The sequence below is a fragment of the Panthera uncia genome, chromosome E3, assembly GCF_023721935.1.
Source record: "Panthera uncia isolate 11264 chromosome E3, Puncia_PCG_1.0, whole genome shotgun sequence".
NCBI lineage: Eukaryota > Metazoa > Chordata > Mammalia > Carnivora > Felidae > Panthera > Panthera uncia.
This window is the reverse complement of record NC_064815.1, coordinates 26,406,075-26,430,057: the sequence shown is the minus strand read 5'-3', so window position 1 is coordinate 26,430,057 and position 23,983 is coordinate 26,406,075. Positions and strand designations below refer to the sequence as shown.

The window sequence follows — 23,983 nt, the reverse complement described above, 5'->3', positions numbered from 1 at the left end:
GGAGGAGAGAGAGAGAGAGAGAGAGAGAGAGAGAGAGAGAGAGAGAGAGAGAGAGAACGTGCACACATGTAAGTGGGAGAGGGGCAGAGAGCCAGGGAGAGAGAGAATCCCAAGCAGGATCCATGCTGTCAGCATGGAGCCCGATTCAGGGCTCGATCCCACAACAGTGAAATCATGATCTGAGCTGAAATCAGGAGTTGGACACTTAGCCAACTGAGCCATGCAGGCACCCCAAGAATTCGGTTTTTTAAATTGTTATAAGACTTCTAAAATCATCTATTTCATAACTGAGCAATTTTGGTAGTTTGTAGCTTTCAAGGAATTGGTCCATTTCATCCAATGGAGTCTGTGGGAATGGCCAATATTTTATTCTTTTTGGTTTTGTTTTCAGAGCATCTTCATGGAAATTAGTTGATGTGATTTCTAACTACGACCCTGTGTGGCAGGCAGGGCAGGCGTTACTATTGGCGTTGACAAAGAAACATAGCTGCTTGGAAGTGCCTGTTTCAGGACCACGTGGACAGAAAATTGCAAAGCTGATATTAGAGCCCAGGGCTCCTGGCTCCAAGCTTCTCTTCTGGCAATAAGGTCCCAACCATCACACCCACGTAATTCTGTTGCCTTCCATCCCTACCTCTCGGCTCTTTCTTAACTGGCTCTTTACTCTCTGCCTAACCTTCCCTTGTCATGCTTTTTCTTGATTGAATCCTATCTCTTAAAAGAATTTTTTTTAATGTTGATTTATTTTTGAGAGAGAGAGAAAGAAAAACAGAGTGTGAGCAGGGGAGGGGCAGAGAGAGAGGGAGACACAGAATCTGAAACAGGCTCTGGTCTCTGAGCCGTCAGCACAGAATCCGATGCAGGGCTTGAACTCATGAATGGAGAGATCATGACCTGAGCCGAAGTTGGATGCTTAACCGACTGAGCCACCCAGGTGTCCCTAGAGACTTTTTTTGATGGTCACAACTGGAAGAGTGCTACTCGCATCTAGTGGGAAGAGGCCAGGGACGCTGCTAAATATCCCACCGATGTCAAGACAGCCCTGTCCAGAACAAAGAATGATCTGGTCCAAATGTCAGTAGTGCCAAGGTTGAGACACTCTGCTCTCATCCTATGCCCAGGGAGGCCTTGTCTGACTCCTAGCTGGCTCTTTGTACGTGACGCAGTTACGCCAGGCCACCAAGGCTGCAATGCTTTGAATTTGTGGTGGACGACTTGTCAATCGGTGGCTTTGTGGGCTACAAGGAGGACAGCGGCTTCCTGCCACGTGGCCCTAAGATAGGACTCTAGATCCCTTTGGATTTTCACATTGAATCCATGGAGATGGAGTTATTTTGCCAATGTCTCAGGGTTGGGTTTCAGGTCCCACACCCTGGCTGGGTGATGGCCTCATCCGCACTTACAGAGTGTGCTGGTCTGAGACTTCAGTGGAAGGTTGGGGGTGGCAGGGTTGTGGTGCTGATGGTGGTGGCTTCTTCCCCCAAGCACTGGAAATCTACTGCCTGTCTGTCATCAACTCCAGGGTGCCCATGTTCTCACAGGTGGCACTTGTGGCTGTCATTCTCACATGTGCTTTGGAATGACCTCACTGGGTACAACTTAGATGAGGAGGTAACCTCTGGAGCTTCTGGTGATGGTTTTGACCAGGGTGACAATGGCTGGAAAATCGTCCACACGGATGCCCTCCTCTCCCATCCATACCGTGGTCTGCTCTGTGCTATGCTGGTCACGGGTGCCCAGTTCCTCACCTCTGGGCATTGGTGAGATGATAAGAATTAATTGGGGGTTTCTCAAGGGGTAGAACTAAGTAGGTCATCTACTTAGTAGAAGGTTTGCAGATCTTCTCTTCTTTTGAAGATGAGGGGCAGACCTAAGGGGTGGGGTGGCTCTAGAGAGGATGAGTATATTCTATGTTAGGGTTTCTGGACAACAGAATTGGGGGTAGATTGCTTTGCTGCAGGCGTTGGGTCTGGAAGAAAGGGGACTGATTCCTCTACGATGTACCGGAAGAGGGACAGGCGAGACCTACACAGGCTTTTTGCTACTCCCCTACCAGCACTGTTATCATGGTGCTGCTGGGCCTCCTCAGTGTGTATCGTCATGAGGCCATTGACTCGGTGCCATCTTGTTGTATGTCCTGACCTGCTGTATCTCTGGCTATGTGTCTAGCCACTTCTACTGGCAGACTGGGGTTGAATGTTGGGTGTGGGACGTCACCCTCACCACTGGTCTCTTCTCTGGAAGAGAAGTCCCTCTCCGACTGCCTTGGCCATGTCCCATAAATCTTGATACGTTCCATTTTCAGTGCAATGTGATTTATTCCTTTGAGAGTTCCTCTTTGACACGTGGATTATTGTGTGTGTCCATGTGTTGGAGAATTTCCTGCTATCTTTCTGTTACTGATTTCTAGTTTGATTCTATTGCGATCAAAGGTCACACTCTGTATGATTTCAATTCTTTTGAATTTGCTGAAATTTGTTTTATGACCCAGGACATAGTCTATCTTGGTGAATGCCCCAGGTGCACTTGAAAAGAATGAGTATTCTGCTGTTCTTGGGTGGAGTGGTTCTATAAATATCAATTAGGTCCTTCTGAATGACAGTGTTGTTCTATATCCTTGCCGGTTTTCTCACTAGTAATTCTGTCTACTGTTGAGACAGTGGTGTTAAAAATCCTCAACTATAATTCCGGATTGGCCTATTTCTCTTTTCAGTTCTATCAACTTTGTTTCATGTATATTGGAATTCTGTTGTTTGGTCCACACTCATTTAGGACCGCTATGCCTTCTTGGTGAATAGATCCTTTTACCAGTATGTGATGTCCTTCTCTATCCTTCGCAATTTTCATTGCTCTGAAGTTTACTTCATCTGTTATCAACATAGCCACTACTGCTTTCTACTGATTGATGTTTGCATAGTGTATCTTTATCCTTTTACTTTCAATCTACATATATCTTTATATTTGAAGTGAGTTTCTTATCTAAAGTACATAGTTGGATTGTGTTGTTTTTAAGTGACCAAAAGGCCACCTGGAGCTCCACCCCTTTAAAAAAAATTTATTTGTTTATTTATTTTTGAGGGAGAGAGAGACACAGAGCGTGAGTGGGGGAGAGACACAGAGAGAGGGAGACACAGAATCTGAAACAGGCTCCAGGCTCCGAGCTCTCAGCACAGAGCCTGATGCGGGGCTCAAACTCACAGATGGTGAGATCTTGACCTGAGCAGAAGTCAGACGCTTAACTGACTGAGCCACCCAGGTGCCCTGGAGCTCGACCCTTTGATTCTCCTGGTTTAGCAATTCCAGAGCACAGAACGTGCCTCTCTCCTGGTAGCTCCAGCAGCCTTCCCAAGGAGGCCTCTCATTGGCCTTGGCCCCACTCGTTTTTATTTTAATTTTTTTTAAGTTTATTTATTTATTTTGAGAGAGAGAGAGAGAGAGAGAGAGAGAGAGAGAGAGAGAGAGAGATATCACATGCAGGTGAAGGGCAGAGAGAAGGAGAAACAGAATCCCAAGCAGGCTCCCAGCCCTCAGCTCAGAGCCCGATGTGGGGCTCAAACCCATTAACCATGAGATCATGACCTAAGCAGAAGCCAAGAGTCAGACCCTTAACTGACTGAGCCACCCAGGTGCCCATCACTCTTTGTTTTTAACTAGTGCATCCATACCATTTACATTTAATGTAATTTTGGTATGTTAGGGTTTAAGTTTGCCATTTTATTATTTCTTTTCTGGTTTTCATTCCCCTGTTTCCCTTTTCATGCTTTTCTCTGGGTTTCCTGAACATTTCTTAGAATTCCTTTCTGATTTATCTATACTGATTTGGAGTATATTTCTGTAGTGTAAGTGCTTGACATTAAACTTTTGATTGCCGGGGCACCCATTGCAAAGACATCCAGCTCAAATTAACATACTGCCAGGTGGATTGCATAGTTACCAGCAAAACAACCAGGAAGGGACGAGGCCACCCCCACCCATGAAGTTTCCCTTTTAGAAAGCGCTGAGTAGCATAGATAACCGGCCACTTGAGTGATCTCATTTCTCCTTTCCTGTGCCCCAATTCCTGCTCTTATGCCATAAATTTGCCAATAAAGAGCCTACCTGTGAAACCCTAGGTACCCCACCCTCAGACCCTAATGAAGGCAGAGCCCCAGGTCCTCTCTCTCCCTCCCTCTCAACCCATGACCTCATGTGTGGCCCTTGGCTGTGCCAGGTTCCCTCCAGGACTTGTATTAAACCTTGTTCTTCAGAGTTCCCTAATGGTTTTGCTGAAGTACATCCCCAAATCACAGTAAGAACAACAGGGCTGGTCCAGCCACAACACCGGCTCTGGTGGTGGTGGAAGGGGGATGTCTACGGGGCTCTGGCATTCCTAACCAAGAACATTACTATCAACAGGCTGGGACTGAAGCAACAATCTCTTTCTATGGTAGTTTTTGCAGTGGTTGCCCTGGGTGTTATACATACATAACTTACTACAACAGCCTACTGGTGTGAAAACACTTAACCATATTATCTCCATTTAGGTCTCTTTACCCCCCACCCCCATTTATAATTGCCTTACATATTTCTTTCGCATACAATGAGAACCGCATCAGGTGATGATGTTATTATGCTTGTTGCCTTATCTATTAAGCAGAATTTCAAAAAGTCAAGAGAAGGATAATCTATTATGTTTGGCCATCATTTTACCATTATCATTGTTCTTTCTTAATTCCTGATGTTCCACATTTCTTCTTCTATCATGTCCTTTCAGTTTGAAGAACTTCTTCTACTCATTCTTTTAGGGTAGGTTTCTTAGTTCTCCTTCACCTGCAAGTGTAAGTGTCTTTTGTCTTCATTCCTAAAGGATATTTTTGCTGGATATTGAATCCTGGGTTGACAGGTCTTTTTTGTTTGGACTTGAAAATGTTGTGTTACTTCTTTCTGGCTTCCACGGCTTTTGGGGGGAATCTGCTGTCATTTGAGTCATACCGTTAGGTAAGAGACTGTTTCTTTCAAGAAACATCATAGCTGCTTTCAAGATTTTTTGTCTTGAGTTTTCAAAAGTTTGTGTCCTCTTTTCATTTCTTGAATTTGTAGGTTTCTCTCTTTTGCCAAATTTGGGGAAATATCAACCATTATTTCTTTTAATATTTTTTCTGCCCCCCTCTCTCTTCTTCTGGGACTCCAATGACATGAATGGTAGATCTTTTGTTATTGTCCCACAGGTCCCAAAGAGTCTGTGGTTTTTTGTTTGTTTTTTTTTCAGTCCATTTTCTCTATTGTTCAGTTTGGGTACTTTTTATCAATCAATCTTCATTTACTGATTCTTGTGTCCCTCAGTCCTGTTATTGAGACTGTTTAGTGAGTTTTTAATTTTGGTTATTGTATTTTTCAGTTCTAAAACATCCATTCGATTCCTCTTAATATCTTTAACTTCTTTGCTAAGATCCCACCCAGGATACAACATTACATTTCATTGTTATTTCTCAGGTTCCTCTTGGATGTGACAGCTTTTCTGACTTTCCTTGGTGTTGATGACCTTGGCAGTTTTGAGGAATCAGGTATTTGGTACAGTGTCCTCACTGGGATTTTTCTGGTGTTTTCTCTTGATTAGATTGGAGTTATGGGTTTGGGGGACAAAGACCGTGATGGAGGTAAAGGGCCATTGTCATCATGTCCGGAGGGTACATACTATCAGCAAGCCTGATCACTTGATGTTGACCTTCGTTGCCTGGCTGGGGCGGGGTCTGTCGGGCTCCTCCTGTGCAAAGCCATCTGCACTTCACCCCTCATCGCAAACTGTACTCTTCGGAAGGAAGTCACTGTGTACAGCTAATATAATTTGTTTCCTTTGTCTTTGTTTTGTTTTGTTTTTTGTTTCCTTTTTTTTTTTTTTTACACTTACATCATATCATGTTTTCCTCTTCCAAATTCTGGCTTATTAGAGGAATTAATCTTTTCTGGGCCCATATTTTTCCAAACATTTCATTTTGTTCATTACCCCAATAGAAAGCATTTATGCAGCAAAGATGAAAGGCATGATTCGAGAGACTATTTCTCTTAATAATTCCATGAACTCAAAACCACTGTCCTACCTCAGCCTTTAAATATTAGACTAGCCATTTTTAGGAAAAGCCAAAAAATCCTATGCAGCTGTAAGAACAATGGAATTCTTCTGAATGCTTCTGTTTGTTTCTGGGAAAGTTACCAGAAGAAATGGAATCATTTTCATTTTCTCTGGAAAGTTTTTTTTTTTTTTTAATGTTTATTTTTTGAGAGTGTGTGAGCAGGAGAGGGGCAGAGAGAGAGGGGCACAGAGGATCTAAGCAGGCTCCGCGCCTAACGTGGGGGTTCAACTCATGAACCGCGAGACCATGACCTGAGCCAAAGCTGGACGCTCAACTCAATGGACTGAGCCACCCAGGTGCCCCTGGAAAGTTTATTTTAAAAGAAACTTGGATCTTACACATGACTTCCTCACGAATCTCCTAAATTCCAAAAAGGGAAGCACACCTGTTCATGTTGTATTTGTCCTCTTGACACGGAGAGGGCTATTTTCGGATGGCACAGGATGGCAGAACGGTCTGGGCTTTGTGTTGACTTCACAGCATGCGGAGACCTGTGACATTATCATCTTGAGTCCCCATATGTCCACGCCATAGGACCTGAAGCATAATGTTGCCCTTTTATATTCCTAAAGACCACCCTAAGTTTTGGTTCTGCTTTTATGACATATTTATCAGAACTGTAACTTGATATTGAGTTTCTGGACATGAGTAATTATTAAGAGGAAATTCGACTTTTGCTACCAAATGGTTCCAGGAATACATCGCAGAGGAAAAGGGGGGCTGTCTAAAATGAGGTTATTGTTAGAATATGATCTGTATTCAGGAGGCCCTGTACAGTCCCTGGCATCATGGTAATCTGAGTGACTGTCACCGACTCCCACTTATCCACCTTAGTGGTTATATGAGAGTTTTGAAAAAGAGTGATGAGGCAGTAGCTTTAGCAGATAGGAAGACAACTTATAAAGAAAAATTGCTGGGGCGCCTGAGTGGCTCAGTTGGTTAAACGTCTGAACAGTTCGTGAGTTTGAGCTCCGAGTCAGGCAGGCTCTGCAGCCCGGAGCCTGGAAGCTTCCTCGGACTCTTTCCGCTCTTCCTCTACTCATGATGCGCTGTCTCTCTCTCTCAAAAATAAACATTAAAATTTTTTTTAATTAAAAAGAAAAAAGAAAAATAGCTAAAATAATTACGTACCGGAGAAGGTGCACACATGAAATAGAGATTCAAGAAAAAGACCCACATTCAAACGGGAATTGAACACTTAACAAAAGTAGCATTTCAAAATAGCCGAGACAAGGTAGTTTTGTGCTGAGAGGTGATGGGGGAGGGGAGAGCCAGACCTTTATCTTGATAGGTCCTTACTTCACAGGAAATTTCACATGGAACCAAGATTTTATCATAAAACAATAAAACTCTGAAAGCAGTGGCAAGGGGGATTAACGTTTTAACAACTCTGGAGTGGGGTGGGTGTTTTAATGTGAAAAACTCAGAAGCTATAAAATAAAAATGTAGTAATCTTCACTGGGTATTAACACAAACTCAAGACACAAATGACCAGTCTGGAAGGATGCTACAACACGACTGACACGCAAAGGGAGAATGCCTTCAATGAACGCAGAACTTCTGCAAAGGGCCAAAGACAAAGATGAACAGAATCAAATGCAAGAGGCAGTGAACACAGGGAAAGACGCCTAACCTAAATGTCAATCACTTCCCACCCACTAGACTGAAATAAGTGAGAATTCCAGGGGTGAGAAGTTCAAGGCCACAGGGACCGGGCACCTTCCTGAGGCTGGTGCGTCATCTTCAGTATGTGACCCTCCTCCCCACTCCCAGGATGGCTCCTGCGCCTGAAGGTGGCACCTCCAGGACCCTCGAGAAGAAAGGGGGGCGAGGCAGGCAGGGAAAAGGCAAAAGGTTTCTGCTCCAGCCCACCTGCCCCAATCCTTTAATGAGTTTTCATGGAAGCCTAGTTCCGCCTACAGCTCATTTGCTGGCTGCACAGGGGTACGGTAAAGTTACTTTCAACTTTCCTCATGGAAAATGCGTGAATCCTAAGCTTACTCCTTGTGGATCTTTACGCAGTGAACACATCCATTTGAACAGCATCCGGAACAGGGTACAAACAGCCTCCTTACATGTCCCCATGTGCTCCCTCTGAGTCACTAGAGGTTTTTTTTCCTTAAGTTTAATCTGAGAGAGAGAGAGAGAGCACGCACACGTGGGTGTGGGGAGGGGCTGAGAGAGAGAGAGAGAGAGAGAGAGAGAGAGAGAGAATTCCAAGTAGGCTCCAGCTGTCAGCAACAGAGCCCAACTCAGGCTCAAACTGACAAACCGTGAGATCATGACTTGAGCCAAAACCAAGAGTTGGATGCTTAACCGACTGAGTCACCCAAGCACCCCTAGCAGGTATTTTTAATGGGTACATTCTCAAGTGTGACCAAAATAGGGTTCACTAAAAAAGAGAAGGAGAATATAAGTAACCAGCCACCTGTCACACGCATCATTTTATAAATTCACCCAAAGGCCACTTTTGCCCTTCGATTTTCTCCCCAAATCTTTCATTCTCGGTCTAAGACATGTTCTGGTTCTTTAAGAGAGAAAGGTTGGTATTTACATTTGCTGTGACCACGAGCAAGCTTGGCCCTGAAGCAGGAACTTTCTGCAGCAGTAGACTCGCAGGTGAATGCGGCGAGAAGGTGCCCGTGGGAGGACGGCCTGGTCCCTGAGCGTGGAGACGTCTGTGAATATGGAGACTTTCCAGAAAACCATCAGGGACCCCATCCCACGAGTGAGATGAATATGGGGATAATTTGCACTTCCACCTGTATCTTTAAAAAGAATTTTTTTTTAATGTTTATTTATTTTTGAGAGAGAGAGGGAGACACAGAATCCGAAGCAGCCTCCAGGCTCTGAGCTGTCAGCACAGAGCCCAATGCAGGGCTCGAACTCACGGACTGTGAGATCATGACCTGAGCTGAAGTCGCACACTTAACCGCCTGAGCCACCCAGGTGCCCCCCACCTGTATATTTTAGAAGTGAGAAAACCCCAAAATAAATGTGACCAGATCTTAGATCAGAGGTCAGAATTTATTCAGTATTCCAGTATCCGTATTGGAGAGAACACCTCATTATGAATACAGACAACTTTCACGACGGGGGGCGGGGCGGGGGGGCTCCCATCCTACTGAATGCCGGAACATTTCTCTTGCAGAGAATCCTGATCTGGGGAGGCGTCTGCCAGTATTCTAGTACCGCACGGAATGAGCTCGTTCACAAACAACAGGAACTCTACAGACGCAATAAATGTGAGGGCTTTCAGGGAAGCAGAGCTCATTCAACGTCAGAGAATTCACACTGGAGAAAAACCACATGTGCGTAATGGCTGTGAAAATGCTTTGAGAAGCTCAGAGCTAATTAGACATCTGGGATCTCAGAGCAGGGAGGTGCTCTGCGAGCATAATGGGTGAGGGAGAGCCTTCAACCCGAGCTCATCCTTAGACGACGTCAGCTAGCTTAGTGGGGACATGAGTTGGTCACGTGTGATGAATACGGAGAACTATCTAGGGGAAGCGCGGAGCATATTGAACACGAGATCATTCATCCTTGGGAGAAAAGCCTGTGAGTATAATCAATGTGGAAAGTCATTTAGGGATCATGCAGCCTTTTCTTGTCACTGGAGAATTCACGGGAAAGACACTCTTGTGCTGTACAGACCGTGGGAGGGTGTTTAATCCGTAATCAGGCTAATTCATACTGGAGAAAAAACCTTGATTACCAAGAGGGAAGAAAAGCCTTCAGTTCTTTTCCTTACTGGATTTCAGAGAAACCCTTGCAATGTATGGGGCAACTGGGGGTGGGGCGGGGAAGTCAGCATTTACTAAGTATATCACATTGAAGCATCAATCACATCAAAGGAGGGGGTTAAACTTTTTGTTTCATCCACCCCTGAGCTTTCGTTCTTTTCTCTGATTATGTCAGGAATTGTTTTTGTCTTTAGTAACGTATTTTCCTAATAGTACCATTGCTTTTATATGCTTGGCTTATAATTCTACTAGGCATTCAGTACACTTCTGCTAAATGAAGTAACACAGCAGACAAACACCAGGGTTGGCCTGGTTTTGGCCCCCAGTGGGGAGGATCCCTGCGGTACACAGGCTTAGTGGCACAATCTGCCGGTCACAAATTCGAATGTCATCGCGACACATCCGTGTTTGGGCCCCATTCATTCGATGACCTTCCATGGGCCACACCTCTACTACTGATGATCTGGAGATGCCAAACGGATGACTTCTTCAAGTTCTGAACATCTGAGGAGGACGCCCCCTTATCTTTCTTGTGTATCTGAAACTGGAAATCGAAAGAGGAAGGCCTAGAGTTCTTGAGTTCAACTTCTTCTTGAATTCAGCTTCCCTTTCATAAGGGAAGGAAGGACCATACATTTTCTTGCGGTGTGTTGAAGAAGCACCCCCCGGCCCCAGCCCCACGGCTCGATCAGAGTTGGGGCAGAAGAAAGTTTCATCTAGTTCTTAGCAGCCCACTGCTTCCCTCCTCTCAAGCTAACTCACATGATCCCCAGATGAAGCTCCAATGTTTCCTAAAGACATCCTTGCCTCTCACTATCTTTACTCTGCAACTGAGCAGAAGAGATTCAGACCTTGTGCATTTCTGGCTCCTAGCTTTGCCGAGAAGACAGGAAGAAATGGTGGAGAAAAAGGGACAGGTGAAGAGACAGAGTGAAGAGCGTGGGGGGGCAGGGGGGCAGCACCCGCACACGGGGAAGGGCCACAATTCAGGCCACTTTGTTCCTCAGAGGATCTAAAATGCCAGTAGGGCTGGCAGGAGGGTTCGCTAAAATGCCTAGTTTCCCCCCAGTTTAGTTCCAGTTGCCATAAGCCCCTCCCAGCTAGTACTTGGCACTTAGAAAATCCTGCTGTGCACCCTGGCCTCCTGAAGAAGTGATCTGACCCACTGCCATTTGCCCGTTCAAGCTCGCTGCTCCCTCCAAGTGCTTTCCATGGCTTTCTGGCCCATGCTTAGGCTCTCCCTCTCTCCCTCCACTGAACTTGTTCATCCCCAAATTCATCACTGAGCCTCATTTTAGAAGAAGACTCATCGCCATGTATCTAGATCTTTCCTGAGTCTATCTTTCCTCATTTGTGTCCAACAGGCCCTGGGATTTGGGACTAAGCGCTAGAATTGCTCTGTAGGCTGTGAGAAATCTTGACCTGTATTTCCTACCACGTAAGTACGTTTTCCACTGGCTAAGTTTGGGGTGGGTTTCCATTTGGATCTAAACCAAGAACCATGGTGCTCAAAGGAGTTGGTGACGGGCGGGTTCAGAAGACTGCTATACTGGTTAAGAATGCCTTAGTTCCAAATAGCAGAAATCTGCTTAGAAAATAAGGACACTTAATTAATATATCAATAAGACTGGAAGTCGGTGGTTCCAGGATAGGTATAGTGGCTCAACGATATCATCAAGGACCCAGGCTCTTTTTGTCTGTCTGCTAGGCCAACCTTGGTATGTTGGCTTTTTCCTTTGGTCTGGTTGCCTCGGGGTCTCAAGATGGCAGCTACAGTCCTAAGTATCATGTCCTCCGACATCCACGTTCAAGGCAGGAAGGAGGGACAGGCCTCTTCACCATCCTCCCTTTAATCAAAAAGCAAATTTCTTCCCAGAAGGTCCTCAAACCATTTCCTCATAAATTTTTATTCGCAGAACTAAGTCACATGTCCACCTCAAAGCCACCTGACAGCCAAGGGAGTAAGTAACGGGCTTGCTGCCATAACACACATGGCCAGGCTGGGCCTGGGGACCAGAAGGCACTGGGGTGCCCTGGGGCTGACTTCCTCCTCGGCCTCTCACAGGTCTTGGCTCTGCTCTGGTGAGTCCCTCCTTTCTCCCCTCACCAGTAACACGCTCGTGGTTCCCTCCACGCTCAGTACGTTCTCTCGTGTCACAGCCTGTTTCTCTTCTATGTCCCAAGTTTCTTCTTCAGTTTAATCCTGGCCAGCACATGGGTCCATCCAGGCCCTACTGGCCCTCCCGACAACCTGTCACGCACTGTGATGATACTGTCTGATTTTTTGGTGCCAATGTCCCCAAAGGGGAATCTGATTGGTCTAACTGGCATTCCTTGAATTTTTGAGCCAGCCAGGGGACTTCGAATGTCATTGGCCAGCCTCTACTGGGTCCTGGTCCGATGACCTGTCGGGGGGAGGGGCGAGGAGGCAGGGTCATGTGATACAACACAGCCCCCGGGCGGCAGCGCCCCTGCAGAAGGGACGCGGGGCAAGGCCGGTTCGGTGGCACCGAAGAGCGTGGATCGTGGGTTTGCGGAGCCCGGAGCAACGCTGTGCGAAGATTCGGTCACTCTGTGAAGAGAGAGGCCACAAGGGAGAACACGGAAGCCCCAGACACACGAGTGAAGAGGCCATTTTGGACATTTTGGCCCCACTCCGGCGGATGCCACACGAAGAGGAGGAATCCAGCTGGCAGACAGAACCAAGGCCCCTGAACTCGGGCCACAGTCCGGCCACCTTAGCCAAATGCAGCCACCTGGGCCGCTCCAGCTGAGGCCCAGACACGGCTGCGCAGACCTAACTCGTTCCTGCTCTAGAGGCTCGGCCTGCTTCCCTGACTCGCCGCATCGAGAGCAGAATCATAGATTCTTGTGTCTGTGTGACTTGAGTGTCTCCCCAAATCCCCAAAGCAGAAATTCCAGTGACTGCCGGCAGGAAGTGGGAGGTCTCTTGCGAACGTGGCTGTCACCGGCATTGGGAGGTTCAGTACCTACTAGACTTGGTCTCTTAGAGGCCATTTTCTGGCTCTGACAGGCTGCAGAAGGGATTGTGGACGGAGGGCCACTTCGATGCGGCCACACAACAGGGGCAGAAAGCGTGCTGGCGATTCCAGTGACGCAAGGAACAATCCCACAACAGGCCACATAGAACCTTCAGGCACAGAGGGGCAGACCCAGATTTGAGCCTCTGCCCCTCCACTTAGCAGCTGCGTGCTGTTGGGTGAATTATTTAACCTCTCTAAGTTCCTTTCTTCATTCTAGCACCAGGACAGGAACATCCTATTTCCCAGGGCTGTTGGGGGGTCACGAGAGACATTGTGCCTGAAGCCCTTGGCAGTGTGGGCACTGGATGCAGGGTGGCCGCTGTTACCCTGAGAGCCTCACGCTCGTGCCCAGTGTCTCCGAGGCCCAGTGAGGAGAACCGGCTGCTGAGCAAGCGACCAAGAGCCTGGCTTGGCCTTTCTGGAAGCGGGGCTCCACTGGTGTCCTCCACGGGGTGGGGGGCAGCAGGGAAACGGGGGGCCTTTACGTATCATGAAGCCCTTTATGGCTTTCTTTCTAGACCTGGTTTCTCGAGCGTTTTCTAGAAGCCTCTGGAGCAGCTTCGCCAGTTCCCCGGGAGCGGCGAGCTTAGAGTCACCTGCCCCTCCAGCGCCCTGCACCCCCAATGCCTTCACTTGATTAGCTATTTCCATCCCTTCTACCTGCCTGTATGAATTTCTATCTGGTCGAGCGCTGGGATGGTCATCAGGGGAGTAATTTCAGAGAGTACTCCAGAGACCCACTGGAAATCTGGAAATGACATTCCAGCTCCAAGCTTCCAAGCCTGGAGACCCCTGGCGGCGGCTGCGCTCCCGCCCCGGGACAATCGCGTGAGCGCAAAGGCCCCTGGCAACAGATAGAGGGGTGGCCGGCAAGGGCCCTCCCTTTCTTTTTCTTTCTCTCCTTAGCCCTCAGTGGCGTGCTCACATCTCCACTGGCTTCGGGGTCCAGCAGTTTAGCAGCAGCCCGGGCTCCCAGGAGATGCGGGTTCCATGAGCACGGCCAGCATCTGGGACTAGCTCTTACGATCTGGCCAACAACATTTCTAACTTACTAGCTTTAAACGAAAGCAGAAGAGAGCTCCGGCTGTACGAAACCCTGCATGTGCACACAGGGTTTGTCCCTTGTCCACGGGGGAGGCAGGGACTCTGCAGCTAACGAAAGAAAAGGGGCGCGGTGTGCGTCCTGTGCTTGGGACCCAGGCCTTTGCCATATGCCAAGGGGAGGAGGCACTCATTGGGGGTAGGGGGGCTTGGAGGAGGGGGTACTTCAGGACGGTCACTAACATCCGTTCTGTTACCTTCACGAACTCCCTGGCTGCCGGTAACTACGGGAGCACCTGCCCGCTCCACGCCGGGTGAATCCTTACTACGTGCCAGGTGCTAAGCCAGGCACTGTGAACACAGAGCTGCTTCAGACATAGGCCTTGCCCTCAAAGAGCTACAAGTTCATATTTGAGAGTTGGTCCCTACGCCTGCCGTACTTAACCAGGACACTGCGCGGACGGCTTCACGACCATACCCGTTTCTTGCTTGTTCCCTGCCTCCCCCTCCCAACGGCACTCCCAGGCAGCGGCAGAGGCAACGGGGATGAAGCAACGGCCAGCTTCCGGGTATCGGGGCGAATGTGGCAAGGCTGCCTGCGGTTGGGGGGGCGGGGGGAAGGGGTGGCGGCAAGGATGAGGTCACCTTCCTCCTGCATGAGCCGGCCACCGTCCCAGGGAAGGCAGGCCACGTCTTCAGTCACAGGTGTGCCTCCACCCACGACCTCGCTGAGCGGCGAGCCCGTCCTCTTGGACCGTAGCGTCCACAGCCACAGCCAGTCTCCACCCCAAGTCCCGCGGTGCTCAGAGGAGCCACGGAGAATACCAAGGACGAGACGTGGTTCTTCCTCACAGAGCTTCCTTTAAGTCTGTTTGAGAAGGAGAAGGCCTAGAAAGGTCATGAAGGCCTAGAACACTGCGTGAGTGCTGGCTAGGGCGTTTTGTGGGCCGTGAATTCTTATGGAAGCACGGAGCGGGGAGTCTAACTGCAGTCCTGCAGAGTCCCAGGAGGGCTTCAGGGAAGAGGCGGGCTTTGGGCCAGGACAGGAGGGTGGGCAAATTCAGAGCACTGGGGAGGCCTGCACTCCGGGGGGACCCGTGACATGGGCCGTGACCACGGGCGCTCAGAATGCAGCTGGCCCATCACCCCCTCGCGAAAGAAAGGCTTCAAGCCGCAGCGCCTTCTCTCGCTCAGCCATCACCAGAGGAGACAGCCAGAGGCCGGGAGGTTGGTGCAGTCACAGAGCTTTGTTTCTTGGAAATGGGGACTTTGGTGTTTGTTTTGTTGGGTTTTTTTAAGTTTATTTATTTTGAGAGAGAGAGAGAGAGAGTGCGAGCACAAGCGGGGGAGGGGCAGAGAGCGAGGGGGAGAGAAGCCCAAGCAGCTCCCTGCTGTCAGCACGGACTCAACACGGGGCTCTCACACAACCGTGAGCTCATGACCTGAGCTGAAACCAAGAGTCAGACGCTTAACCGACTGAGCCACCCGGGTGCCCGCCCCATGGAAATGGGGACTTGTGACAGTTTCATTTCCTATGGTGTCATCACGGTATGAGGCCAGGACTGAGGACATCCTGTCGACTCCAACACTCAGCCTTCCTGCCACAGCAGAACCACGGGGCCACCCTCGAAGGGGGTGCTGCCGCTCCCGAGAGGCTTTACGCTGATAAAGGCATTGCTTTGGGAAACCACGAAGCCCAAACCTCGCTCCGCTGGGAGGATACGCGTGGCCGCGCATCTGGGCAGGATTCCGGCAGGATGTCAAAGAATTCGTACAGAGGAAATCTCTGACTATTATTATGAATAAGAGAAAATTTCCATTCATTTCCTAATCCATCCCACAGAGAGTCTCTGTGAATGGCAGCCACGGAGGAAAACCCTCAGGAGGAGGCGAGCAGCTCTCAGAGACGAGAAAGTCACAGGGGAGCGGCGCGCGGGACACATTGAGCCCAAGCCACGTCAGCCCAACCTCCCGGGTGTCACGCGGGAGAAACTGGCCTCTGCGAGCAGAGGAGCGATGCTCTGAGAAAGCACAGACCTCGCCCTACAGCAGATGAGCCCTTCAGGAGCTAAATCTTTCAAATGTGGTGAATCGAGGGCCATGATCATCTGAGGAGAAGTCAGCCTTTCCTCATCCCCCTAAGATCCTGGCTGGCGCTCCTCGGAATGAGGGAGCTCACGGGGGCCCGCAGGGGGCTGCCGCATGGAAAATGTTCATATCAGAGAAAAGCACCATGAAAGGAATCTAGAGGGGCGCCTGGGGGGGTTGAGTCGGTTAAGCATCCAACTTCGGCTCATGTCATGATCTCGAGGTCCGTTGAGTTCGAGCCCCGAGTCGGGCTCTGTGCTGGCAGCTCAGAGCCTGGAGCCTGCGTCAGATTCTGTGTCTCCCTCCCTCTCTCTCTGCCTCTTCCCTGCTTGTGCTTTCTCCAAAATAAATAAATAAACATTAAAAAGAAAGAAAGAAAGAAAGAAAGAAAGAAAGAAAGAAAGAAACCTAGAGAAGGATTTGGCTGGAACTTGAACTTTTAGCCCCAGTGGTGGGACCACAGACCATCTATCTGTAAGGAATGCAGACACCTGTAGGACTGTTTGCTCAGGGTTAGTCGCGCATGTGTTGTCCTTGGGGTCCACAACGCTGAGCAGAAGAGAAGAACCAGGGCTCTGGGGCTCCGTGTTTCTGGGCCTTTCCACATGGCTGCGATGTTTCCTCATCGCCCCTCCTCCTTCCTGGCCATTCAGTCAAGGGTGGTGTCACCTTTTCTGTTCTTGCCGTGGCCTCATGAGGGTGTGGTTGGCAGCCTGCCTTCACATAAGCCCCACCTGTCCCTGGTGTCATCCGGCAGGCAGGAGGCCACTTGTCCACTGGTGACTATCATCACACGTACCACCACCGGTGAATGCATCCCAGAGGCGCTGCTGTGACTGGTTCACTCGTCCCTCCATCCATCCAGCCACGCCACGGGCACCCTTTCTGCATCCCGTCTGTGCTGTGCCTGGTGCTATTACCCGTGCTGGGGATAAAGGACACGGGACGGGGAGGTGTCAGTGACAAGCGGTGTGGGTGACCGTGGGGAAAGGAGAAGGGAATCGGGAAAAGGGTAGTGCTTCGGAGATAGTGGGGGGGCGGGGGGGGTGCCTCGGGAGAGTGCGCAGGGGAGACGGAGGCACAGGTCTGACTTCGTGACTGCCGGCCGCCGGCCAGGCTAGCATTCGACTTCTCGGAGCACCCCTGCAAGCCCGGTACCGTCAGCACCACCTTGTAAATAAGGAAAATGAGGCACGGGCACAGCCGGGAAGTGGCAGAGCCGGGGTCTGACACCAGGGGTGTCCCGCTCCTCGCGCCTCTGTCTCCCCGCCGCCACAGGCAGTCAGCTGCCCTTCAGCACTGCATCTTCCTCGGGGTGCGTTTCCACAGACACAGGGGACCGGAGCGGTACCTGGTGACCTGGGGGGAGGGGGACGGAAGGAGGGACGAGGACTGGCGTCTGCAGACTCTACTTCAGGGAACAGGGAAAGGCACACTCGCTCACTCCTTCATCCATCCAGCGAGCTCGGACGGAGCCCCACGGAGCCCCAGGCGCCGGGGATGCCAGCGAGCAAGACGGACATGGCCCCGGCGCTCACGTTGCTTCCGTTCGTTCTAGGGGGCGGTGGACGATCCAGCACGCTATGGGTTTTGGAAGGGAAGCACGCGGAAGCACAGAGGAGAATCGCGTAGCCCAGACTCGCAGGGCCGAGAGTGACTTCTGGGAAGAAGCAACGGGCCGGCCAAACCCGAAAGAGGAAGCATCAGCCTGGGGTGCAGAGAGGAACACGCGGGAAGGTGTGCCGTGCGATGGAGCAGAGGCAGAGGGGCGCGAAGGCCGCCAGCGTAGTGTGTGCGAGCCAACAGCGCCGGAGGACCGAGGACGATGGGAAACCGTGAAGGGGGGTAAGCGTGGAGATGACCCCAGGAGGCTGGTGGTTCACCCCTTTCCTGGGCAGCCCCAGGCTGCGACAGCGAGGAGAGAGCTGTCCGAGGATTCAGGCAGATGTGGCGAAACAGTGACTTCTGTCCTTCTGCCCCTCGTGGACCAAGAAGGTTTCCAAGAGATGCAGTGAGCAGTAGGAGCCATAAATCGAGGACTGACTGCGGTGCCTTCGACGGGAGCCGGCAGCTGCCAGCTCTGGACCCGAGCAGAAAGCACAGGACGTGCGTGAGCAAACACCCCCCTCCTGTGGCCGAGAGAGGTATTGCCATCGTCCTGTCTTGGTTCCCACCCTGAAAGGCAGGTAAGGTGAAGTCCCGGAGGCAGGTAGCTGTGGCCCCCAGGAGGTTCCCCGCCTGTTTTTTGCCCTTTTTTTAGAGAAATCTGAATACTGGACAAAATGTGTATGGAGGCTTAGAAACAGATGCTGCAAGGACAGTCAATGTTACAGATGACTAATTTTCTTTTCTTCATTTTGTTCAGATGTATTTAACATTTTCTGTCACAGGGGCGCCTGGGTGGCTGTCGATTAAGTGTCCAACTTCAGCTCAGGTCATGATCTCACGGCTCAAGCGCCGCGTCGGGCTCTGTGCTGACAGCTCAGAGCCTGAAGCCTGTTTCAGATTCTGTGTCTCCCTCTCTCTCTGCCCCTCCCCTACGCTTGCTCTCTCTCTCTCAAAAATAAATAAAGATTAAAAAAATAAAAATAAACAGTTCTGTTACAGACATGTATTACTTTTGTTGAGAAGAGAGTAAGTGTATTATCACTTTTTTGAAAAGGCAGAAGGACAGAGAAAAGTGGCCCAAGAGGGGGCTGAAGTGGAGACTGGGTGGCCGAGGTGACAGTGGAGCGGCTGGGGGACAAGCCGCTGCCCAGGCCAGCTCCCTGTGCCCTTCCACGCCGGGGGAGCACTAACCCCGCTGGCTGCAGGGCCACACCGAAGCCCGTGTTTGGGGACGGGGCCTCCTGAAGGAGTGGCCGACTTGGAGTGATCCGGGGTCCTCTCCCGTGCGGGCTGATGCCGACTGAGGGCTGGGTCTGCCCAGAAACTGTGGCCACGCATGTTCCACGTATGGGGTCTCTGCACAACATTTCTGACTCGGAACAAGGCACTCACCTGGCCTGCAGTGTGGGTCACTTTTGTCACTGTCATGGCTGCTGCTTCTCTCTCCTGCTTGAAATTCTTTTTTTGGGCGGGGCAGCTGCTTGGCCTCCCATCTGAAGGTTCCCTAATGCTGGTCTAAGGTACTGGAACATTCCGAGGTGTCTCCCAGCTCTGGTACCTATGAAGTCACCTGTGGGTTCTGCTTTCAGCAAGTTCCCGACATGAGCTGAACGCCTCATCCTTACTCCTCGGGCCACCGTCTGTAATTATCTGTGGAAAATCCAAATATTACCTGTTTGCTCTGCAGAGAAAGGCCGTGGAAGTAAAACACACCTGCCATGTGGGATGGATTGAATAAACGATGACATATGATACAGCAATGATAAATAAAGTTATAGAAAATTACTGATCATCCATTTTTTTCTTCCAAATTTTTATTTAAATTCCAGTTAGTTAATGATCATTATTTTTTATATTTTAATTAAAAAAATTTTTTTAACGTTTATTTATTTTTGACAGTGAGAGAGACAGAGCATGAGTGGGGGAGGGGCAGAGAAAGAGAGAGGGAGACACAGAATCCTAAGCAGGCTCCAGGCTCCTAGCTGTCAGCACAGAGCCCGATGCGGGGCTCGAACCCATAAACTGTGAGATCATGACTTGAGCCAAAGTTGGATGCTCAACCGATGGAGCCACCCTGGGGCCCCAATCGTGTATTTTTTAAAAAGGTTATGAGGGGACCCTGGGGGGCTCAGTCAGTTAAGCGTCTTGACTTCGGCTCAGGTCATGATCTCATCTGGAGACCCAGGGGCCTCTTGTACGAGCGAGTGATGACCATTAGATGCCTGACCCTAGAAAGGTCCCGAGGGTCAGGGAGGAGTCGCTGGGGTGCCAAGGAGGCCGGGAGGTCACTTGGGGACACAGACCAGCAGCTGCTTACCAGCCAGTCCACAAGCATTTCAGTACCTGAACACCCCCCATCCATCCATTCTGGTGGGCACCAGAGGAATGTCATGCAGGAGTCTGGCCTCCTCTAATACCGTGTCCCACGGATCCCAATGGTGACAGGAGACTCTAGAAGCTGTCCAGTGTGTCACTTATTTCAGTGTGGGAGCTTTTCAATAAAACCACACTTCCACAGGACGGGGCGTGATGTTCTCCTGACGTGGGCGTCCACTGCGTCCAAATCTGTTAAGTCCCCTCTCCGTCCCTCCTGCTCAGGCAAAGATCAGGACGCGCGGCCGATCGAAAGCAGCAGCCCCCTAGCGGTGGTATTTGGCTTTGCAATGAGCACTTAAGAGTCCCGGTACAAAGCAACGTGCTGAGTTCTGAGAATTGGGGGCAAATGAACGGTGATGTCGTGCCTCTTCTCTGAAGTAAGGGACAGGAGTGCGTCCAGCCCCTCCACCCTGCCTGCTTCTCCTTCTGGCTGGGATGGATGCTTTGTTGGGTCGTTCTCTTTGATTCCCAACTGCCTGCCTTTCCCCAGAGCAGGCCTCCCTTCCATACACCCAGGGTGGCTGGATGTGCTGGGTTCCCTTCAAATGTTGAGTAGAGGCTACATGATGGAAAGAAGAAAGGTGCTATTACCGTCAATAAAGGTCTCCATGAGCCATACCATGGAGTGCCATGTAGCTAAAATGCTACCACACCAGAATTCAAAACAGCCCGATAGCGTGTCCATCTTCAGGAAATGGAAGGCCACGCCGCTGTGGTTGGGCCACTGGGGGCTGACCTGACATTCTCTGCTGTGCTCCAATGACCTCAGGACCTCGCTGAGTCCTGGACTTGAGGTCTCATGCCAGGTGGATGATCACACTCAACTCCCAGCACAGGTCTGGACGCTGTGTGTTTTGTCCTGCTTTTCAACACAGGAGTGCCCAGGAAAAACATCAAAGACTCTGACCTGCTCCCCAGGGGATGCCGCCTCCTACCACTGGTGCAGAGCTCCCAAGATCCACGTTCGAACTGGGGCTCAAGTGTGCTGATTCCCCTGCTGGGCGTGGGGAGCCGTCTCCCCCTGGCAAACCTCCTGTCCTGGAGACCAGTAAGAACAGTGGGAGCTCTAAAGGAAATAAAGGTAGTTACTTGCTCTTCTTTTTTTTTTTAAGATAATGTTTTGTTAGACCTTTTCCTCCAGTGTATTTTTTAAAAAAGATTTTATTTAAGTAATCTCCACGTCCAACACGGGGCTTGAACTTACAACGCTGAGATCAAGAGTCACACGTCTTCCAACTGAGCCAGCCAGGCACCCCTCTTTTTAATTTTTTTAATGTTTATTTTTGAGAGAGAGAGACACACACATACAGAGCATGAGTGGGGTAGGGGGAGAGAGAGGGAGACACAGAATCTGAAGCAGGCTCCAGGCTCCAAGCTGGCAGCACGGAGCCCGACATGGGGCTCAAACTCATTTACTGCAAGATCATGACCTGAGCCAAAGTCGGATACTTAACTGACTGAGCCACCCAGGCGCCCCCCAGAAGTTCCAGTTTTTCTGAATCCAACCTAACTTCTCCCCAGTGGCTTCTAGTTGAGCTGAGCAGTTCTCACTCAGGGTTTCTTACGAGGGTGAAGCCAAGGCGTCTGCTGAGCTGGAGAATTTTCCAAACTTTGCATTTAGTTGTCTCCAGAGATAACAAGTTTTCTAAAAACAGTCTTTGCTGGCCTTTCAGCAAGAAGGTATACAGAAGGGATACGGTGAAGTCCTTCCTTTGAAGTTTCAAGAACACAGCAGCTAAGGAGCTCTGGGATTGGGCGGTTCAGCCAGAAATGTGAAACATGCACGTGACTGTGTGTTGTGATAGAAGAATATGTCTTTTAGTTTCCATAGAGAATGATTCGAATTTCAGTGGTTTAAATAATGACTTAAACGATGCACATCTTGGTAAGAATGAGAATCAGAATGTCAGGAAAAACAAACAAACCTAGGAAATGCTCCTATGTTTCGTTCCATCAAGTGATTGAACTTGATCCTCAAAGGTACCAGGAAGAGAGAAGAGGAACACAGAGACACGGTGTAGGGTCAAAACAGACGTGGCCTTCATTTTCTTTTGGAAGACCTACCCCTCCCTATCTTCAGAAGTTAGTTCTCTCTTCTACCTGCTGGCCTGAGTCATTTTCTCACTGGAACCCTCCACACGATTCCCACCTCCTCTTGGTCGCCCAGGGGTGCCCTCCCCGCCCCAGCCCTACTGCCTCTGGGCAGAATGGCCAAGAGCTGCTCAAGCACCAGCAGCTCCAGGATGGGCAACTTGCAGACTGTCCCTGCGTCCTCAGTCACCGGCGGGGGCTCCTAGAGCCATCGCAGAATCGGGTGGGGTCCCGAGCCTCCCGGGTCTAGAACTCTCTGAAGTGCGGACAGGCCAGCTCCTGGCTGGGAGGCTGATTACCTGGCAGCATAGTCTTTCCCCTACGAGTGGTCCTCTGCTTCCACCTTCATGGTCAGAATTGTGTCCTGCTTCTGAAGGATCCCGAGGCACTGGGACACAGCCCCCAGTCACTGCTGTGGTCATTCTTGACTGGAGAAGTCCCCAAGGAGGCTCACTTGTGCCGTGGGAGGGTTCGTTTCAGACAAACTCTCCCTGAGCGTCTTATTTAAGAAACTTTCTGAAACACAATAGAATTAAATAAAACCCCTTGATTATGGTCCTTTTCAATACCACTACAGAGAATAAAACAGTACGACACCCTCTCTAGTATCCTTCACCCAGTTTTCATAGCTCTTTATTTTCTGCCCTTCTTGTCTCCCCTCGCTGGCCACACTGGGTATCTTCCAAGCAAATCTCAGACATCATTTAACTCGTAAAATCTGCAGTATGTGTCTCTAAGACACTTTTCCTTTTTAAAGCATAACCCTAACAGCTGAACTTTTTAAACAGTGACTCATATCTCCCATCAATGTTCACATTTCCCGGATTTTTAAAAATTGCACAATTGGTTGTTAGACCCATGATCCGAATAAAGTTTAGAGGTTGCATTTGGCTGATGAGTCTCATCTATAGGTCCACTTCCCTCTTTTTAAAAAAAAAAATATTTTTTAATCTTGTAATTTGTTAAAAGAGTTTCAGCTGCCCGTTCTTACAACGAAATGCCACTTAACAGACGTTTGGGCGCCAGTTCTGTGCCAGGTACGGCGCTCCGTGCTCGAAAGGGAAGCGTGAGCACACAGACAAGGGCATGACCCTCGCTCTGGGGCAAATCGTGGACTCTCTCTGGGCTTCGGTCCCTCCTTCTCTAGCAGAAGAGACTGGACTAACTGCTCCCCCGAGGCCACGCTCTCATGCCGCTCTCATCGCTACGACCCACTGCGCGACCCTCCGCACCACGTCTGACAGCTACCTTCCCCTGAGCCAGGGCCGACACCTCGCCTTGCGGCCGCCCTCCTGCCTGGGCTCCCGAAAGCCGAGGCAAAGCCTTCTCTGTCGGAAGGGCCGGTGTGGCTGCGACCCCTGAGCTCTCTCCGACCGCGGGGGCGAGTAACGGTCGCAACTCGGACCTCGCGCACTGGCCCGGCTCCCCCCCAACTACAATTCCCAGAGGCCTCTTCGGCGAGCCGTTCACCGCGGAGACGGGCCGGGCTCGTGGGCTCTACAACCGTCGGCGGTCTGGGCCTGAGGAACAGTCCCCACAGCTTCCAAACAGACAGGTCACGTGTCCCTGCCACCCAGGCCTTGGTCTTGGGTCCGAGGAGACGGAGCCCTTACGCCGGAGAGAGGCCATGGAAAGACAGAACTACAGTTCCCAGAGGGCCCCGGGTGCACTCCGCTTCCGGTCGCGCGGCACCGAACCGGTAGCACTGAACTGTTGCTAAAGGAGACAAATCCCGAGTATTTGAGCTCCTGAAGCCCGTGAACAGAGGAGCGAGAGACAGAGAAGAGGGATAGAGGAGGAAAGGAGAATGGGAAACTTGGTTATGAAGCAACGGCAGGGAGCAGCTCCCCGCCTGTTTACCTTTTCCACGGACGCTCAGGGC

General features: G+C 50.3%; 1 long non-coding RNA gene and 1 pseudogene across 2 annotated transcripts; one reads left to right on the top strand and one right to left on the bottom strand.

Moving 5' to 3' along the window:
• The window catches only part of LOC125928662 (transmembrane 9 superfamily member 1-like), a 10,021-nt pseudogene extending 8,257 nt beyond the window's left edge, over positions 1–1,764 (top strand).
• Positions 1,765–9,122: 7,358 nt separating this feature from the next.
• On the bottom strand, positions 9,123–23,701 carry LOC125928204 (uncharacterized). Of its 2 annotated transcripts, XR_007459596.1 has the most exons (3): positions 23,350–23,680; positions 22,401–22,617; positions 9,123–19,284 (listed from the first exon to the last, which is right to left on the bottom strand). It is a non-coding gene; the product is annotated as an uncharacterized LOC125928204 (long non-coding RNA). The 2 variants fall into 2 exon arrangements; XR_007459595.1 differs by having other exon boundaries at positions 22,401–23,701.
• Between the last annotated feature and the right edge of the window lie 282 nt (positions 23,702–23,983).